General features: G+C 34.9%; 1 long non-coding RNA gene across 1 annotated transcript in view; it reads left to right on the top strand.

Moving 5' to 3' along the window:
• The window catches only part of LOC140599294 (uncharacterized), an 89,596-nt gene that overhangs the window by 375 nt on the left and 70,366 nt on the right, over positions 1-18,855 (top strand). The gene's annotated exons all lie outside the window — the stretch shown is intronic.

The raw sequence follows: 18,855 nt of genomic DNA, 5'->3' as shown, positions 1-18,855 counted from the left end.
TTGAGCATCCGCCTTTGGCTCAGGGCATGATCCCAGAACCCTCAATCGAGTCCTGAACCGGGCTCCCTGCGAGTAGCCTGCTTCTCCCTCTGCCTATGTCTCTGCCTCTCTCTCTCTATCTCTCATGAATAAATAAATAAAATCTTAAAAAAAAATCTATTGCAGAGTGATTTGATACACATAACAGTTACAAAATGGTTAACATTTGTGGTCACTTGTCATAGAGAAAACTAATGCAGAGGTATCTGTTAAATCTGTACTTTCCATACTTAATATATCCCATCCTCATTATCCAGAAATCTATCAATAAACATAGTGCAACTATTTGATACTATTTTCAAAACACTTTGCTATAAATTAAAGTTACAATAGTAAACAAGACAGAAATTCTACCTGTATTCAGAGAATACATAATAATATAGAATTTCCAGTATATTAACTTTATTATTAACCGTAAAAGCAAGCTCATTGGATATAATATTCTACATAAAAGGATGAAAGCCGTGTCCTCAAAATGTCATTTAATTTTGAAAATTTTGTTGGTGTAGAGGAAGATTTACTGGAGCAAATCTGAGGGTGTTGGGTGGAAAAATCTCTCCGTCATACTAAATTTCAATTGCAAAATTGGCCTATTTGCATATCTTTCACCACATTACTGTGCTCTTGCTGTGCTCTATCCAGGTTCTAGAAATAAAGGATGGTCTTTTGTACCTGTCTGAGTCTTTGCATGTACTGTTCCTTTTGTTTAACCTGCTTTTTCTGATGCTTTTCACTTGGCAAACCCATGCATTACTTCTTTTTCATTTCCCCTCAGGTTTTACTTCTAGGAAGCATCCATGATCCTCTTACTAGCCTAGGTTATTTTGTCATGTTTATGTTTCCACAGTTTTTCGTGTTCATCACTATCCTATTTTAAAAGAATATTGAAAGGAAAACTGTTATGTGACTATAATAGAAAACAGGTGCAAAAATAAGTGAGCCTGAAACCAATTCAGAACATACAAAGGAAATATCTGAGAACTAGTTCATAACTAAGCTATAAATAACATAGAAAAACATTTCCTAACATAAAGTATATTGGTATGACAAAAGTTGCCTAATGAGAGAACAGAATTTCCTTGGGAGAACTTTGCCATTCTCTCTGATGCTGAGAGCATGCCTCACACCTGGGCAGAAGGATGGAAGTTACTATCTTCCAAGCTCAAGAATAGTGCAAGGTTGTCTCTCAAGAGACCAATCAGGGAGCTTGACTGGCATCTCCTGAAGTGGAGGCACTCGGCAAACTGGTGCCTGTTTCATGCCTAAGCAAGCCTGCACGCCTGTGTTATGGCTGGATAAGCAAATGGATACTAGTGATACTACACTACATTCCTAACAAATGATGAGGCAAGGGATGTTAATGTTCCCCATGGGTCAAGAGAGTTGCTCTGGAGTCATCAGATTCTTTCCATAGTGACAGAGTATTTGACTCCACATTTTAATGCTCACTTGATTATAGAATCCTATAAATATTACGCATTTATACCTCTAATACATGGCTAGTGCATTGTTAGTATACAGTAAATTGGATGTTGAATGATGAATGATGTATGCTAAGTGGATAGGTGACTTATTCTGAATCTTTCTGGATATTTTTCTGGATATTAAGCTAATCCAAAATAGATGGCCTTTTAAAAAAAGGCAAAGAGATTTGCAAAACAAGAACACTTTTCCCTCTAATTTTCTTAATATTTATCTCCAGTAGATAAGACCTAGTATTCTTTCAGATTAGGTAACCAGCTCAGGAAGAAGTTAATAAGAACAGACTTTGTTTTTCTAATTCTTTTCCTCTCTCGTTGCATCATGTTGATTTAAAATGTCAATTGAATTAAAATGATGAAAGGGTCCCTATTTTGTGTACATGGAAACATTAGATGAACTATTTGAAAATTGTCACATTATTATTGTCATGACTATCATGATAATCAATACGAAATTTATTGGTTGAAAGTTGAGATGAGTAGAAAACTGAGTAGTTGATGTACCAGTCATACTATCACAGATATGCTAAAATATCCCATTGCAAGTAGTTTTACTTTTTTTTTATTAATAACGTTGCTAATTTAATAGCCACACCTTGACCATGCAGCTTTTTTATAGAATCCACTTTCATTACTAGTCACAGTTTTGCCAAGTAAGCTTCAGGGGGAAGTAATTAAATTTAATAGAAGCCACCTTCATTTTGAATCTGCCGTCAATTTAAAGCCATGGGGAAAGGTAATTACATTTAATAGACACCACAGTTTCTAGACGAAGATGTACGGTATGTGACGTTAATCATTAGCTCAACAGTCTGAAAAGTAAAATCTCACTTAGAACAAACTCCCTGTAAGTAAACTAGACCTTCCTTTTTCCTTTTCAACTTAATAGAAGTAAAAAATGATGCCTATTTGGCTCTTAAATATGTTATTGAAATTTTACTCAGAAGATTCAGTTCATTGATTTCAAACAGTGAAACGAAGGTAGATGGCATTTATGAATCCCACTGCAGTATTATTAACTCTTAAGGAAATATATATTGATAATATTTTTATTAAATATTCCTTAGACTCAATAACATCTTTCTCTTTCCTAATTGCTGAGGCTGGCACAATAAGCTACTGTTTGTTGTTGTTGTTGTTTTAATCCATTTTTAGTTTTTTATGCTGTGGTTTATGTAAATTAGAGATGTTTACTGAGTTTCAGTATATAAGAGTTTTAAATCGGTGAAAGATCATAATAAATATGAAAGCAGAACATTCCTTATTGGTAAACACATCTACAAGCCTGACTGCATTTCACTAAGCATTTTATAGGTTCATTATGCCATTTGGCTCACATTGAAGTCACCTTAGATTTAATTTTTATTTTTTCTTCAGGGTGTATGAATAATTTTTGGCTTCTGTTTAGACATTTGATTTTAGAAATAGTTTTAAAATCAGATTTAGATAATGAGCTCTTATATAGTTCCATGGAATTTCCCAAGAGCTCATGAAATTAAAAGTGCATCTACAATTGGTGAAATTCGCAATGCTATTTTTAGGAATCTAGGATTATTACTCTTCAGTGATAATTTTATTCCACACTTTCTTACTTGTACATCTTCAGGCTAGCATAGTCCTATTAGAGACATGGAGAGAAGGATATGAATGAGAATATTTTTCAGGATTGAAGACAATATCTTAATCAAAAATAAATTGATCTAAATAGCATCTTGCCACTTACCTAAAGAATAGGTTATCAATTTATAATTATTACTAAGACACAATAATGTTTTTTAGAACTAAAACACTACAGAAAGAATTTTGAAAGGAAATTTTAAGAAATTATATACATTTACTACTTGTGATAAAAATGCAACCACAATTGTCCTTTTTTTTTTTTTTTCAAATTTTTATTTATTTATGATAGTTACACACACACAGAGAGAGAGAGAGAGAGAGGCAGAGACATAGGCAGAAGGAGAAGCAGGCTCCATGCACCGGGAGCCCGACGTGGGATTCGATCCTCGGTCTCCAGGATCACGCCCTGGGGCAAAGGCAGGCGCCAAACCACTGCGCCACCCAGGGATCCCACAATTGTCCTTTTTTAAAAAAGATCTATAGTTTTCACTTACTTTTACCCAGCAATCTTTTTAAAAATACCAGTATTGAGTTTGCTCATTTTTTAAAGTATGTATTCGGACTCCATTGGTTCGTTATCTTTAATAATGTCATTCACAGTTCTCAAGGGATATGTTTAAGACTGTAACAAATATTTAGTTATGGGGTCATGTTTCATTGGATTTTTATGAAGACTCATTTAGTGAAGAGGTTAAAACGATTAATTACATCAGGTACCTTGGTTAAGTGTCTAGAGACATCCTCCAAATTTAAGAACTAAATTTGTTCAACATTGTCAAAAATCTTAAATTTTCAGTATTCATTTATAGTTTATCTGAACAATAAAACCTAAACTCTGCGGTTTTCTTTTTGAACTCAACATTGCGTATCTTACATTTTGCAACAGCCCAAAGAGTAGTTAGAAATTCATACTTTTTTTTGAATATTAGTACAGTTTTTCTATTCAGCAGCCTTGTTACAGTCATATAGTTTATGTAAGTATAAAGAAGAGTTTTACATCACTATCTACAAAATTTGGTCTTTAAAACTTTTCAGTATAAAGTTTGGTATAAAAAATTGGTTTTGAAAGGTTGCAATTTTTTAAAATGAAGTTGACCCATATTAACTACAAAGTGAATGATCTAAGTGCATCTATTTACCAGACTATTCCAATGTTCAAGTATTAGAAAGTAATATGCTTTGGTCAAATGGTATTTCAGAACTACTGTCTAAAATGTAAAGTTTTACATTTATTTTTTCAAATATTGTATATAAAGAAATACCATAAAATCTGCTAAAGCGAATAACCACAAAAAACACCTTTTGTAAATTCAATGACTTTTTGAAATGCTGTGGATATCAAATAAAGATAGCAAAACAGATAAACTCTAAAACTACCCTGTTGTGATTTAGGAATAAAGTAATATTTTCAGAATAGTATTGTTAATTATTAGTATTGATGGGTGTTGCTGTAACACCAACCTCCAAATAAGGTACCTAATATTTACACATAATATACATTTTACTTGTAGAACATTGTGTACATCCATGCTACCTAAGCAAGTGCACCTAAGAACATAAGTTTGTAAGTTAGAGTATATTAGAGTTGAATAATAGAAAATTACAAATTTGCTAATCTGTAGGCCAAACCCAGCCACCTTGTTCCTTATTGTTAAACATTTCCTGCTATTGCTTCCCAATGTCCTTATAGAAACCTCCATGTGAAATAATCTCTCCCTCTCTGAGGTCTGCCTACTATAGCATGAAACTCTAATATGTTACATTAATACTTTGTGTGTATCTCCATTAATATATTTGTCATACTCATCTGAAAAATAAAGACCTATTATGAAAAAGAATGTTGACACTGAAATATAGCAATAAAATCTCTCCTCATGTGGATCATACAATTAAGTGTATTTTAATACTTTTATGTATCTATTTATCCCATTGTGAACTGAACTATTACCTTATTTATTGAAATGTTGCTTATTTTCCATTAGTATGTAGTTTCAACTGGTATAACAACTCCAAGAATGCAGTAATCGAACAAGATAGTCTCTCAGTTAAATAATAGTAAAAAAGGAACAGGAAATTTCTGGCAAGTAGATTTTGTTCCACAAAATTTTTCAGAGATCCAGGTTTTATTCCTATTATTACCACACCATTCTCCAGAGCAGCATTGTGCATCAGAAATATAATGCAAACCAAATCAGAAACTTAAAAATCTCTACTAACCACATTCAAAATAAGATAAAATTAATTTTAATGTATTTTATTCCAATATATTTCAGATCTCCAACAGGAGATCTGGATCAATTATTGAAATATTTAACCTTTTTTTTTTCATTTTTCCCCCACCCCTTTAACCTTTTCTTCATACTATATCTTCAAAAATAGGTATATATTTTATATTTGCAACTCATGTCAATTTGGGTTAGCCACTCAGTCTGGACTAGTGTCTGCTATATTGGACTGTGTAGCTATAGAGTACTGCTCTTACATGAATGGTGGATGGTGTCTCATGACCACTATATTTAGTACCACCCTTAGAGATGGGCAGTAGGGACTGCTTCCTTGCCTTTCATGCTGCAACAGGTTCCTGCTCATTTACTCTATGCTTCTCAGCATATGGTGGTAAGCCCAAGAACAAGGGTATATGTGTACCTGAAATCTCTTCTCCTATTTTTAGGCTATAGTCAGAATATCTGGGAACTCAGAATTTCCTTCCAAAAATGTCTTGCCTACGGGGCCAAGACTGTCATTCTAAAGGTAAACTTGACACAAGTGTGTGTACCCATTAACCTAAAAGATGACCATTTGGCTGGGATATAGACAGTGTTGGACATGTGGTTTGGGGTATCCATGTATGTCTGCAGCCAATCTCACTTCAGAATAGTACATGAGGCAGGAATAGTATACTGCTCTGTCATGGACCTTGGGCTGGGTGCCATATTTTCAAGTATTCCCAGTTGTGACACAGAACGTAGAGGAGTGGAAATTCTAGAATTCAACTTGGACTTCCAGGTTGTTGGGAAGATGAAATTATCAGGTTAGAAGGATAATAAAATTATCTTGATACATCTCTTAAATACTTATGCATGTATGCAGATGTCCATTTGAACTCTTACTTCAGTCTCTACAGATGTTAAGGAGGTGTTTGGTTACATCTGTACTCAGCAGGTAGGTAGGAATAAAAGAGGGAAATGTTTTTCCACTCATGTTAAGTGTAATATTCAGGAATTTCAGCCATGATCTCTACTCACAACCCATGATGAAAGCTTAATTACATAGATTCAATTAACTGTGAAAGAAGCAAGGAAATAAAGTACTGAGCTGGAAGCCGTGTGACCAGTTAAAATATCTGTAAATGTATTAATATATAAAAAGGAAAATGAATATTGGGGAATAATTAGAGGTATCAGCTGCAACCCGCCATATGCTTAACATTTCCATCAGCTTTCCTGGTGCTAAGTAATCACACAGACTCTCAAAGTTGAGTCTAGTGTGGAACAAGACAACTAAATAAGCCATCATATTATAGTGTAATGAATCTTCTAATAGTGTTAAACATAATCCAAGCTGCTTTGAAGGGCCAGTAAGAGCAGGAGCCAATATGTTTTTTGGCAAAAGAAAACCTTGTCTAACCTTATTGTTTATCACAAACACATGATTGTATTCAGTGAGTATTTGATGGATGAGTTAGCTTTCATTCGACCCATTAACAAGCATGCCATAATTCTTTGCTTTTACATAGAGTCATTTAGTCATAGATTCTCAGAACATGTAGAAAAAGTTATACCCATTCAACTTCTTAACCAAAAGATAATTCATTATATTTGTTGAATGTCCTCTAGGTTCTGCTTTAACTTCAACTATTTTTCAACAATGTATTAATCTAAGGCCTCGGGGCATTTTGTCTAATAGAGACACATTATATTGTGATACACTTAGCTTTTTGCATCTGTGTTTCCCTTGCTAGAGTGTGGACAACTCAAGACCAAGCTGTAGCCTATTCATCTTTATTTCCTAGCATATGTCCCAGTAGGCAACATAGTAAATACTCGGTACCTAAAAGTGCTTAAACAATTTGTAAAAGATTCATCTTTCATAGATGTGAAAGATCTAACAAGTTCTTCTGCTTTCAACTAAACCCTTAGCCCACTGGAGCCCAGACTTCTCTATAAGCAAACAGAGCTCATAAAGCAGTCATATCATCAATTCCTCTAAATATCCATTACCTGCATGTACAGGAGTTAAATCAAAGGAGAAGAACCCCAGAGTTGTAAAATTCAGAATTTGCATAGGATGGCTGGGTCATCTATTCCTCTGTATCTTAAGAGAGTGAAAGGGAAACCTTTACTATGGAATATAAAGAAATCATCTCTTCCCTTCTCCAGAGGATTTTTTTTAATGAAATAGGATCTATTTTTAACTTTCCTCCATTGCCCTGGAATGTAAACCCAGGGCTCCAGGTGCAAGGATATTTTAAATCCTTCCAGATCAGTCTGCCTTCCAAGGTAAGCTTGTCATTCAGTCCACCCTTTAACCCAAGAGCCAATGTTCTGTGCTTGGGGGAATATGAAAAATAGTAATTTCCCAAACTAGTTGATAAAGTTCAAAAATATTAATAACCATTTGTGAAGTGGTTTTAGTTTTAGAAGGCTTCAGAAATGAAATCTAATCAATCCTATAGATGTTGACTCAATTCATTTGAAGCTATGTTCATGTTATTCCTATTGCAGCTTAAAGATCTCTAGTCCCTTCCTTTACTTTCACTTAAAGAGGCATCTAGAGTTCTATTTTTGTAGAACTCATTATGGTCATTGAGGTGCCAACATGCCTTTTAAAAATAAGGAATTGGCCTATCAGTACCTTTAACTTGAACTTGCCAAGAAAAAAACAGATTTATTAAATTCCATGATCTAGACAAGAACTTGGTATTAATTTTTTTTTTTTTTTTTTATTTATGATAGTCATACAGAGAGAGAGAGAGGCAGAGACACAGGCAGAGGGAGAAGCAGGCTCCATGCACCGGGAGCCCGACGTGGGATTCGATCCCGGGTCTCCAGGATCGCGCCCTGGGCCAAAGGCAGGCGCCAAACCGCTGCGCCACCCAGGGATCCCAAGAACTTGGTATTAAAACAGACTGGTTTATCTGCATCAAAGATGTCTAGATAGACTACTTTGAACATATATAATTGTTTTGAGACCAATAGAGCCATAATACCTTCTTAATTTAATATTTATTTCCATCACTGCAAGTATGTTGAGTTCATGGTCTTTTAAAAACTATTTTACATACTTTTCTTCCCAACTTTCATTTTTGAGCTTACAGTAGATGGAACATGTAAGTTACTAGTACATTAAAATGAGGTAAATGCTATTCTTTTTTTTTTTTTTTTTTTTTTTTTTTTTTAGGTAAATGCTATTCTAACATAGAAATTGGGCTTTCCCATCAGATGGCATGGTCAAGGGTGATTTCCTAGCAGGAGTGATGCTTGAGTAGAAGTTTGAAGGGTAGATTAGGATTTAACTATAGAACGCAAACACAATCCAGCAGAGTTCTCTGCCACTGTCTCATGGGATGGCTTTTACTCCAGTTTGCAATAACACATTCCACATGCCATCAGAAATCTCAGAATAGTCCATTCTGTCCACATTTCCCACAACCTTCTATTTAGGATTACTTAGGCATTGTCTAAGAAGACCAAGGCTTTTTTTCTACTGCGCGCTCTCTCTCTCTCTCTTTTTTTCTTAGCCTTCATTGAAATTCTCCATAATATCCAATCACAGCAATGCAGGCTTTTCGAGCAAGCAGCTGCAAACTCTTCCAGCCTCTGCCCATCACCCAGTTCCAAAACTGTGTCTACATTTTACCTATTCATTATAGCAGCACCCCTACTTCTCAGTTTCTTAGTCCATTCAGGCTGGTGGAACAGAATATCATAGACTAGGTGGTACAAAGGAGAGAAATGTACTTGTCTTCTGGAGACTGAGAAGTAAGACCAAGGTGCCAGGTCATTCAGTCTCTGAGAGTCAATGGACTTTATAGATGGCTGTCTTCTCACCATGTTCTCACATGATGGAAGGAACAAAGGAGCTCCCTGGGATCTCTATTTTTTTTTTTAAAACTTTAATTCCAGTATAATGAACATACAGTGTTCTATTACTTTCAGGTATACAGTACAAGGTTTCAATAATTATTTACATTGCTCTGTGTGCATTATGGTGAGTGTACTCTTAATACCCATCACCTACTTATCCATCCCCTTACCTATCTACCTTCTGGTAACCATCCATTTGTTTTCTGTAGTTAAGGGTATGTTTTTTGGCTTATCTTTTTTTCCTTTGTTTTTTGTTTCTTTAATTCCACATTGAGTGAAATCATATGGTAATTGTCTTTCTGACTTATTTCACTTTACCTAGAAAGCAGAGTGCTGTTATAACTGGCAAGATTTCATTTTTCTTATGGCTGAATAATCCATTGTGTGTGTGTGTGTGTGTATATAATGTGTATATTATATATATATATATACTTATATACGTACACACACACCACATCTTTATCCATCCACTTCTCCATGAATACTTGGGCTGCTTCCATAGCTTGGCTATCGTGAAAAATGCTGCAGTAAATGGGGATGCATAATATCTCTTTGAATTAGTGTTTTTGCATGCTTTGGGTAAATACCCTGTCGTGGAATTACTGCATCATATAGTAATTCAATTTATATTTTTTGAGGAACCTCCATATTTTTCCACGGTGGTTGTACCAGTTGACATTCTGGTGTCTCATTGTGGTCTTAATTGCATTTCACTGAGTGGTGTTGAGCATCTTTTCAGGTGTCTGTTAGATATCTGTATGTTGTCTTTGGGAAAATGTCTGTTCAATTTTTCTGTCTCTTTTAAATTGGATCATTTGTTTTGTGAGCATTGAGTTGTAAAAGTATTTTATACATTTTGCATCCTAACCCTTTATTGGATAGGTCACCGGCAAATATCTTTTCCCATTCAGTACATTGTCTTTAGTTTTGCTTATCTTACTGTACAGGAGCCTTTTATTCCATAGCCCCAATTGTGTGTGTTCTTTTTTTGTTTGCTTGTTTTTGTTTCCCTTGCCATAGGAAACCTTTCTAGAAAAATGTGCTACAGCCGGTGTCAGGGACATTACTGTTTGTGCTGCTTTCTAGGATTTTATTATTTCAGGTCTCAAATATAGGTCCTTAATTCATTTGCAGTTTATTTTTATGTGTGATGTAAAAAAGTGATCCAGTTTTATTCTTTTGCATGTAGCTGTCCAGTTTTCCCAAACCCTATTTGTTGAAAATAGTGTATTTTTCCCATTGCATATTTTTGTCTCCTTTGTTAATGATTAATTAACCATATTATTGTGGATTTATTTCTGGGATCTCTATTATTTTTCCACTGATCTAATGTGTCTGTGTTTGTGCCAGTATCCCAGTGCTTTGATTGCTACAGATTTGTAATATAGTTTGATATCTGGGAGTGTGATATCTCCAGATCTGCTCTGCTTTTTCGAGAGTGCTTTGGCTATTAAGGGACTGAGTGGTTCCATGTAAACTTTAGGATCATTCTAGTTCTGTGAAAAATGCTGTTGATATTTTGATAGGGGTTGCATTAAATATGTATATTGTTTTGGGAAGTTGAGCCATTTAAAAAATCCTTGTTCTCCCAATCAATGAATATGGAATGTTTGTCATTTGTGTTTGTCCTCTTCAATTTCTTTCATAAGTGTCTTATTTGATTTCTCAGCTGACCCCTTCATTGTTAGTAGTTCGTTATTTAACCTGTAGGTACTTATGTGCTTTCCAGATTTTTGTTTATTTTTAATTATTTTTGTGGTAAATTTCTTGTTTCATAGTATTGTGGTCAGAATAGCTACATGGTATGACTTCAATCTTTCTAACTTTGTTGACAGTTGTTTTGTGGCCTTTTATGTGATTTATTCTGAAAAATGTTCCATGTGCATTTGAATAGAATGTATATTCTGTTTTAGGATAATGTTCTGAGGATAGTTAGATCCATCTAGTCTAGTATGTCATTTAAAGTATCTAGTAGTCTAGTATGTCATTTGTTTTTTTGTTTGTTTGTTTTGTTTTCTCCTGTTTGAATGATCTATTTAGTGATGTAAGTGGGGTATTAAAGTCCCCAACTTTTATTATATCACTGGTTTCTTTGCTATTAGCTGCTTTATGTATTGGGTGCTCACGTGTTGTGCATAAATACTTATGACAATTATCTTATCGATTGTTCCCTTTATGATTATACATTGTCCTTCTTTGTCTAAGGTCAGATAAAATAGACTTTAAAAAAAAAGTTAAGTATGGTTACCCTTTGATTTTCATTTCAATTTGCATGATAAATACTTTTCCATCCCTTCACTTTCCATCTGCATGTGTCTTTAAAGTTTAAAATTAGTGTCTTTGGCAGCACTCAGATGAATCATTTTTATCCATTCCATCCCTCTATCTCTTGATTGGAACATTTAGTAGATTTAATTCAAAGTAATAATTGATAGATATATATTGCTGTTTTTTTTTTTTTTCTTATTCTGTGGTTTGCTTTGTAGTTCTTGGTTCCTTTCTTCTTTTGTTCTTCTCCCATGGTTTACTATCATTTATTTAGTGATATACTTGGATTTCTTTTTCTTTTTCTTTTTTTTGCATGGCTGTTACTGGTTTTTGATTTGTGGTTACCGGTAGGTCTGCGTATAACATCCTATTCATATAGCAGTCTGCATTAAGTTGATGGTCACTAAAGTGTGAACCCCTTCTTTATTCCTCTCCACTGTCCCACACATTTCTTGTATAAGGTGTCGTACTTCATATCCTATTTTGTAAATCCCTTGGCTGATTAGTAAAGAGCAATTTAATTTTACTGCTTTTTGTGCTTTCTACTTTTCTTATTCCTGCTTATGGTCTTTCACTTCCACTGAAAGAGTCCCCTTTAATATTTCTTGTAGGGCTGGTGTAGTGGTTATAAATTTCTTTAACTTTTGTTTGGGGAAATCTTTATCTTCTATTCTGAATGATAGCCTTTCTGGATAGAGTATTCTTGATTGCAGATTTTTTTTTTTCTTTCCATGCTTTGAATATATCATACCACTTTCTCCTGGCCTACAACATTCCTGCTGAAAATCAGCTGATAGCCTTATAGGGTTTCCCTTATAGAACTGTTTTGTCTTGCTTTTAAAATTCTTTATCACTGCTTTTGGCTATTTTAATTATTATGTGTCTTAGTTTTAGTGCTCCTTGGTTTGATGTGTGTGTGTGTATGTGTGTGTGTGTATGCCTCCTGAACTTGAATTTCTGTTTCATTGCCCTAATTTGGGAAGTTTTAGGTACTATTCAAACTTTCTGCTCCTTTTTCTTGTACTTCTTTCTGATTCCTATAATATGAATATTATTATGCTTGATGGGGTTGCTGAGTTCCCAAAGTCTGTTTTTTTTCTTTTTCTCTCCTGTTCAGCTTGATTGCTTTCCAAGTGCTCATTCATTCTTCTGGTTCTAGTTTGCTATTTATTCCATATAGGGTATTTTAAATTTCACTTATTGAGTATAATTAACTCAGTAAGAGTTCCTTATGATTTTTATTTTGTTTCTGCCTCTTTTAGGGTCTTAACACTCTAAAGTCCAATAATTTTTTTCTTATGATCATTACTTGAAATTCTCTATCAGGCATATTATCTCCATTTTGTTTAGCACTCATGCGTATTTTTTGTACTGTTCTTTCTTTTGGGACATACTCATCTGCCTCCTCATTTTATCTGTGTTTATTTCTGTGTGTTAGGGAAGTCTGCTACATGTCTTGCTCTTGAAAGCAGTGACCATATGAAAGAGAGACCCTGTAGTGCCCTGCAGTGCAATGTTCCCTGTTCACCACAACCTGATGCTTTAGGGATGTCTCCTATGTGGGTTGCATATACTCTACGATAGTGGCTGAGCTGCTCTGTTTTTAGTCCAGTCATCTGCACTGATCAATGCCTGTTGTAGGTATGGTTTGGTCTTGTTTTGTTAGTAGGCCAGTCTGGGGTCACCTTAATGTTGAGTTGAGTCAGACCAGGTGTTTGTCAGAGATGCAGCAGCATGGAACTGCAGAGCATTTCCCCTACATTGTCCCCTGAGAAGCTTTTGTTGTTGGACAGGTCCTGCCATCAGGACCAGACATCTGCTCCAGCCCAGTGCTGAGTCTTCTGTAGGACTGGTGTCTGAAATTATATTTCACACTCCCTGGGTGGGGGGAGGAGCATCACTTTAGAGTAGTGCTGGTCCCTGTCTGAGCTGCTTGGACATTCTCATGCTGTGGCACTGCTTTGAATGGGCTCCAGCCAAAGATGTATTGAAGGGGTCAGGTTTGTAGGAGAATGTGAGCATGGGGTGTGGTATTCTAGGTCTGTTGTAAGAGGTGAACTGGTGCTAATTTAGAAAACTGAGGCTGGGGTGGGGTGGGGCATGTCTGCAGGATAATGTGAGGGCAATGTCTTTTGTTAGCCCAATAGGTGGAATGAAGCCCCATGTATCTCCCAGGACCTGTTTGCTGTGCTAAGGGTGGGGATTTAGGTCCTCTTGCCTTCCTGGTTCTCCAAAAGTAGAGCCTGCTGATTTTTAAATTTCCAGGTGTGCAGTCTTACTGATTGTGAGAATTTGCAAAATTATGTGCCTCTGATCTTAATGTGGTTTCTGTGTCTGGGGTGCTTGATTTGGGGTTTTTTTCTCCCCTTTTTGCCCTCCTGCTCTCCCTCCCTCCTGTAGATGGTCCCAGTGGTCCACTTAGCCTCAGACCATGTCTCTGCCCTTCCTACTGTTCACTGATTAGCTACATTTCTAACTGGAGGGTCTGTTCTTCCAGTCTTTGGGTTATTTTCTAAGTTATTTACATGGATGTTGGTGTTACCTAGTTGTATCCATCAAATGAAGTGAGCTGAAAGTGCTCCTACTCTTCTACTTTCACCAAGAGTCCAAGAATGCATTCTGTGAGTCCTTTTTTATAAGGGCATGAATCCCATTCATCAGATCTCTGTCCTTATGACCTAATCACCTCCCAAAGACCCTACTTCAAATCCCATTACACTGGGGATTAGGTTTCAACACATGAATTTTGGAGGAATGCAAACATTCAATCTATAACAATTACAAATCAGTAGTTTTGTATTTGTACAAAGACTTTTGGTGAATTTTTACTTGTTCATGTATTAGAAACGTCCTAATGATAGCAGTCATAGTACAACAGGTATAGTAGTACAGTTATATTGGATAGTTGTTGCTATGTATGGAATTAGTAATATATTTTAAAATATGGTTGTATTATTGCATTATAAAATTGCATCTTCAATTGTATGTATAAATCAAAAGGTCATTAAAAGAACCACACTTTAAAAATAGAACTATTATTCAAACTATTATTCAAACTCTAAAATGTATCAAAAGCAGTGGGAGATGGGGGCAGAAAGGGCAAAATAGGTGAAGGAGAATGGGAGACACAGGCTCCCAGTAATGGAATGGATAAGTCCTAGGAATAAGTGGCACATCATAAGGAATATAGTCAATAATATTGTAATAATGTTGTATAGTGACAGATGGTAGCTACACACATGGTGAGCATAGGATAACATGTAGAAATGTTAGACTTTTGTATCTGAACCTAATGTAACATTGTGTGTCTACTATACTCAAGTAAAAAACTTTAAAATATGTTTTTCAGACATACTTAATTGCCAGACATGGATATTGTATAATCTGTCACTTTAATAGTGTTCCCAATATATTCTTATTTCTCTTATCAGTGCTATTAAATGGATTGACCACTCTATACAGAGTATCATTTCTCACCTTTCAGTATGCCAGTGTTTAAATTAATTGAACCTCAGGGACAACTTACATTACATTTCCAATTTAAAATAAATATGTTGATATAACTTCTTGCTATTTCATTAATTTAACCATACCAAGTAGATTTATTTAGGGTTTTTTTTCAGTAATTTGTAGAAATGTAGTTATTAATGGATCTTCTAAATATTTTAGAAAAAAATATGAAGCACATTTTCAATGCAAATGTGACTTTATGTGAAGGTAAACTTTTTATTTAAAATGAAAATATTTGTATTTAAATATCAGTGAAGATTTAGAGTCAATAAACGAACCTTCAGGTAGCCCCAAAGTTAATGTTTAATAAGAAGGACTCTTAAATCTACCAATGCTATAAGTCTTCTTGGTTAGCTTAGAAAGTCTAGATGTGTTGCCTTTCACTTGATCACCAGTAGTGGATTAGAAAACCTAGCTGTACAAATTCCTGCTAGTTTTATCATTAAGACCTTGGAGTTACTTGCTCTGTCCCCATTTGAGCAAGTGAGAGGACATTAAGCATATTTTCTAAAATCCATTAATAACTCAGAAATATGTACCAGTTTATTGTGGGGGGATCTGTTTGATATACATTTTGTAAATATTTTTCAGCAGAGTAGAAAAGAACCAGAACTCTATACAATCTTACCACTTTTAGAAAATTTCTAAATTCCATTTATAGAGAAGTAAGCAAACACACAATTTATATCCATATGTACTGTCCAAGCATCCCTAGTCTGTCATATATGCAGGATCTCATAAAATGGACTTTCTAAGAGTAAGTGTATTTACATATGTTACATGTTTTTACAAAGTTGAATGTGTTGACTTTATGATTTTTATAAAAATGGTATGCATATTGGAATTCAAAATTGCTCAAATAAGATTACAAATTTTGTAAATTTTCATCAAATAGTTGAATTTTGGGCAATGTCATTTACTTTTGAAGGCCACTAAAAGTTTACTTTTACTAAATAGACTTATTTAGTAAAATAGATTTTACTACTAATGCAGACACACATATTCAGAGATTAAAGCCCAGTTATTTTCAGGGATACAGTTCACTTAGTAATTAGCAATGATTAAAAAAAAAATAGTCTGCCAAACTGTTTCATCTTGAGGGTTCTCTGCTGTGTGTTTCTGCATGTGTCTGGGGATGTGTGTGTGTTTGTAAACATGCATATCTATCTATACCTACATTTGAAACTACATGGTGCATAAGTACAAATGAATAAAACCAACATATGTCTATATTTTAAATTTTTATGGAGGTTAGTTAACATACAATGTTATAGTAGTTTCATGTGTACAACATAGTGATTCTATAATTTGATGCATTATGCAATGCTCACTGTAAATATCAATATCTGTATCGTTAATATCTGTCACGATACATTAAAATATTGACTATGTATGTCATGGTTGTTGTACTTACCTTTGTGACTCATTTTATAACTGGAAATTTGTACTTCTTAGTCTCCTTCACATATTTTTGCCCATTCCCCATTTTCACATATTTTTGTCCATTCCCCATTTTGCCTATTCCATTGCTCTTTTCTGGCAACTCCCAGTTTGATCTCTGTATTTGAGTCTGGTTTTGTTTTGTTGTTGTTGTTTTAATTCATGAGAGACACAGAGAGAGAGGCAGAGACATATGCAGAGGGAGAAGCAGGCTCTCTGCGAGGAGCCCGATGCAGGACTTGATCCCAGGACCCCGGGATCATGCTCTGAGCCAAAGGCAGATGTTCAACTGCTGAGCCAGTCTTGTGTCTGGTTTTAGTGTTGTTATTGTTCATGTTTTGTTTCTGGTTTTCCTGGGTCCCATTTATAAGCGAAATCATGCAATATTTGTCTTTGATCTGTTTCACTTAGCATAGTACCCTCTAGGTCTGTCCATGTTGTCACATATGGCAAGATTGCATTCTTTTTAATGGCTCAGTAATATTCCATTATGTATGTTTATCACATCTTTATTCATTCTTCTGTTGATGGGTGCTTAAGTTGTCTCTGTATTTTGGCTATTGTGAATAATGCTGCAGTGAATACAGAGGTCCATTATCTTCTTAAGTTGGTGTTTTTATTTTTCTGGGTAAATACTCAGCTGAATTTTATGGTATTTTTGTTTTTGAGGAACCACCATATTGTTTTCACAGTATTTGCATCAATTCCTATTTTCCCCAACAGTTACATGATAGTTTCCTTTTCTCCACATCCTTGTCAACTATTATTGTTTCTTACCCTTTTGATACTAGCCATTCTATCAAATGTGATATGAATCATTGTGGTTTTTGTGTTTCCCTGATGATTAGTGATGTTGAGCATCTTTTCTTGTGTCTTTGGCCATCTGTATATCTTTAGAAAAACATTTATTTAGGTCCTTTGCACATTTTGTTATTATTATTTTTATTTTTTTAATTTATTTTTTATTGGTGTTCAATTTACCAACATACAGAATGACACCCAGTGCTCATCCTGTCAAGTGCCCCCCCCTAGTGCCCGTCACCCATTCACCCCCACCCCCCGCCCTCCTCCCCTTCCACCACCCCTAGTTCGTTTCCCAGAGTTAGGAGTCTTTATGTTCTGTCTCCCTTTCTGACATTTTTTTAATGTGTGTATCTGTGTTGAGGTGCATGAGTTCTTTATATATTTGGGACTTTAACCACTTATCAGATCTATCATTTGCAAATGTCTTTTCCCATTCAGGAGGTTGCCTTTTCATTTTGTTGGTTTCTTTTATTGTGCAAAAGCTTTTTAACATGGTAAAATCCCAATAGCTTATTTTTGTTTTTGTTTTCCTTGCCCAAAGAACTAGATCCATAAATATGTTGCTAAGGGTGATCCAAGAGTTTACTGCCTAAGTTTTCTTTTCGGGATTTTATGGTTTCAGGTCTCACATTTAGGTCTTTATTTGGAGTGTATTTGTGTATGGCATAAGAAAGTAGTCCAGTGTCATTCTTTTGCATATAGCTGTGAAGTTTTCCCAACTGCATTTTTGAAGAGTTGGTCTTTTCACCATCATATATTCCTGTTCACTTTGTCTTGGATTAATTGACTCCATGAGTGTAGGTTTATTTCCAGGCATTCTCTTCTGGTCTGGGGATCTGTGTGTCTACTCTTGTGCCAGTACAATACTGCTTGATTACTATAGCTTTTCAACATATCTTGATATCTGGGATTTTGATACCTCCTGCTTTGTTCCTCTCAAGATCACTTTGGCTATTCATGGCCTTTGTGGTTCTGTACAGATTTTAGGATTATTTTAGTTCTGAGAAAATACTATTGACATTTTGATTGGAAATGCATTGAATCTGTAGATTGCTTTGGGTAGAATGGACATTTTAATAATGTTTTTCTAATCTGTGAGTGTGAATGGTATCTATTTATGTCACCTTCAATTTCTTTGATCAATGTCCTATGGTTTTTAGAATATAGGTCTTTCATCTGTTTGGTAAAATTATTCCTAGATATTCTTTTTGATGCAATAGTAAATGGGATTTTTTAAGTGTCTTTCTGCCACTTTATTATATAGAAATATCACAAATTTCTGTGTATTGATTTCCTACAACTGTACTGAATTCATCTATTCTAATATATAGTTCAGGTCCTTTGGTTGGTTGCTTTTTAAAATTTTTTATTTATTTTTTTTATGCTGTATCGTGTTATCTACAAATAGTGACAGTTCTTTTTCTTACCAATTTGGAAGCCTTTTATTTCTTATTGCTGCAGCTAGGACTTTCACTAATATGTTGGATAAAAGTAGCAAGTGACTGTCTTGTTACTAATTTAGGGGAATGGCTCTCTGTTGTTCAACGCTGGGTAGGATGTCAGCTGTGAATTTGTCATATGTGGCCTTTATTTTGTTGTTATGTTCT

Source organism: Vulpes vulpes, chromosome 6 (assembly GCF_048418805.1).
Source record: "Vulpes vulpes isolate BD-2025 chromosome 6, VulVul3, whole genome shotgun sequence".
Classification (NCBI taxonomy): Eukaryota; Metazoa; Chordata; class Mammalia; order Carnivora; family Canidae; genus Vulpes; species Vulpes vulpes.
This window is presented reverse-complemented; position numbering and strand designations above follow the sequence as displayed.